The sequence below is a fragment of the Pteropus medius genome, unplaced genomic scaffold (genome assembly GCF_902729225.1).
Source record: "Pteropus medius unplaced genomic scaffold, Ma_sr-lr_union100, whole genome shotgun sequence".
NCBI lineage: Eukaryota > Metazoa > Chordata > Mammalia > Chiroptera > Pteropodidae > Pteropus > Pteropus medius.
The window spans coordinates 18,052,897-18,055,724 of record NW_024354500.1 but is presented as its reverse complement, the minus strand read 5'-3'; the positions used below and the strand labels follow the sequence as shown (position 1 = coordinate 18,055,724).

The window sequence follows — 2,828 nt, the reverse complement described above, 5'->3', positions numbered from 1 at the left end:
TCTGCTAACAATCATTAGGCCGAGTTAATTTTCCCACCCAGCCTTTAAGGGGGTAGGAAGGATGGGAGAGGGGAGAATGTTATGGCCTCGAGGAGCCATTATATGAGGTTGGAGGCCCCAGGAACATTCTTCACTCTTTCTGAGTAAAGTCCTGCTTCCGTCTACAGCAGAACAGAGTTAGGAGTTTTTAAGGGAAAAGTCGTGAGTAATTTAGTAGAAGGCAGGAATAGCTTCAGCAGCACCCTAACAGCAGTTGATCAAATGCTCAATTTTGACAGAATTTATTAGTTACTTATAGTGAAAATAGTATTGGATCACAAACTCTCCCAAACTCTGTGCTGGAGCGACTCCATGTCTCTCATCCTTCAGCAGGGGAGCCCATATATATTCTTAGGGTGGTGGCCGAGGCATAAAAGGGCATAAGTGTTAACAAATACTTACTTTTTAATTCTCTTGTAGTATCACATTTGCTAACATCCCGATAGCCAAAGGCAGTCGCACCTCCAAACCGGGCAAAGGACATAGATACAAAGTGTGTGAAAATGGGGGCTATTGATGCAAGTTTCCATTCCAGGCAGACACCTTTAGGCAGCTGGTGGATCCTCAGTTTCATCGGAGTGGTAAGATTCTGGCATGAGAGTGATAGAAGTGAGAGATAAAGAGTTTGAAAAGGAAAGAATTGCTTTCAGTAGAATTAGAAGAAGAGCCCTTGGCTATGGAGGAGCAAACCATGAAGATTTGTGTGAAATCACCTGTTATTTAATTGGCAGGGAACCAACACCTGAGCTGGCTAGTTAGCCAAGGAAGGAAACACTTATTTTTTTGTTTGTTTGTTTGCACCTACTGCGTGTATATCTAGAGCCATGTTAAGATATTAGTATTTATCATTCAGTTAACCCTTGTAGCATTTCTAATTTTTTGGTGTTATTATCTCCATTTTATAAATGAAGATATATGGTTAATTTCTTGAAATAACAGTGCAAGCAAATGTGAAGTTGCCTTTTTCTGACTTATAAAGCTTATACTCTCTGTATTCTGCCATGTACCCTTTGATTCTGCCTCTTTCTTTAGCTATCATTTTTGTTTCAGTTTTCTCTCATTTTAAATGTTTAAATATTTGGAAGAGGCACTTGTACTTGTTGCTCCACTTGCTTATTTCTCATTCATCAGAGAACAGTAGAGCTTGATAGTTAAGATGGGTTCTGAGCACAAATGGCCTGGTTCAAATCCTGACTCTCCTACTTTTCCTGATCTGTGTAATGTTCATAAATTAACTGTCTTCACTATGCTTCATTTTCCTCATCAGAGAAATGCAGATGATAATGATAGTAGCACTGACTTTGTAAAGCAGTTGTGAGGATTTAGATGCATTTATACTCAAAGAAGATGTAGAAAAGTGCTTGGTACTCATAAATATGCAGAAAATGTTAACTATTACTATTAATATTTTTCAACAAATGAAAGTGTTTGGCCTGTCAGTCTATTGCCTTGTCAGTCTATTGTCTCTGCCAATGTCATTAGAACTCTAAATGTTGTCAAAGACAATGATATTTTTCCAGTTTCATCCTGCTTGGTTTCAGTGCAGCACTTTGCCCAGATTTCCAGTCTCATTTTATGAAGCTCTCCTCTTAGCCCCACAGCGATTATTTTTCCTCTGATTACATACTAATGGTTGGTTCTCTGTGAGATGTAGATCAATATTCAACTACCTATGAATATCTCTACAGATATCTGAAACTTAGCATGTCCAAAACTGAGCTCACTGTGTTCACTTCCTGGAAGTCTACCTTCTCTTTCCACATGCCCCTTCTTAACAAACTGTTCAACTAGGTCTCCAGGATCCAAAGTTGGGAGCACTACAGATTGTGTCATTTCTTTCCAAATTTTACACCAAATTTACATCTTACACCAAATTTATTATAATTTCCCTCACAATCATGTCTTAATCAACATCCTTCCCTCGATTCCAGATGTTACTTATTTAGTTAAGATTCTACTAAGTTTTTCACTTTTTTTCTCACAAAAGCCTTCTTAAGGGTCTCTTTCTCTATGCTCTCACCCACTCCAAATCTATTCTCTACACTGAAGGGAAACTTATCTTTCAAAAATATGAATTGATAAACATCACTCTCTCACTATAAATACTTCAGTATAAAACCCAAACTCTTTTATACAGCCATAGGATACTTCATGATTTGCCTACCTCTATAGCCTCATGCCACCATTCCCTATGATTTTGTCAAAAAAAAAAAAGGATTAATGAAGAGTTGGGTAAGTTTGGAAGTGTAGGAGAAAGAAGCAAGTTAATCCATGTGTCTTTACCACAGCACACAATAACCTAAGTAATTTGTCTTTTTTTCATTCACCCATTTTATCAACAAATATTTTCTGTGAGCCTCCTGATAAGGGCTGAAGTGCTACAGATCTAGCAGTAAAACAGTTTTATCTAGTTGCTAGGGATATATTACAAAACAAAAGAGACAAATTTCTGCTCTCACAAGGGAAGAATAACAGTAAATAAATATATAAACTGATAACATATAGGACAGTGACGCCTGCTGTAGAAAAACATTAACAAGATAAGAGTTACAGAATTTTGGAAGAGGTGATTAGGGTTGCTATTTCATATAGCGTGGGCAGAGATAGCTTCCCCGAAAAGGTGATATTTCAGAAGAAATCTAAAGAAAGTAAGAGAGAGCAAGCTGTGCAGATATGTGTAGAGAAAGTATTCCAGGTGTAGGGAACAGTAAGTGCAAAGGTTCTAAAGTAGGATTAGGCTAAGGGTATAGTCATCAAGTTAAGACATAATTGGAAGGAAGGAAGGAAGG

The 2,828-nt window shown here is 37.6% G+C and overlaps 1 pseudogene; it reads left to right on the top strand.

The window, feature by feature from the left end:
- The first annotated feature begins 542 nt into the window (after positions 1-542).
- LOC120595043 (uncharacterized) overlaps positions 543-2,828 on the top strand; it is a 131,901-nt pseudogene continuing 129,615 nt past the window's right edge.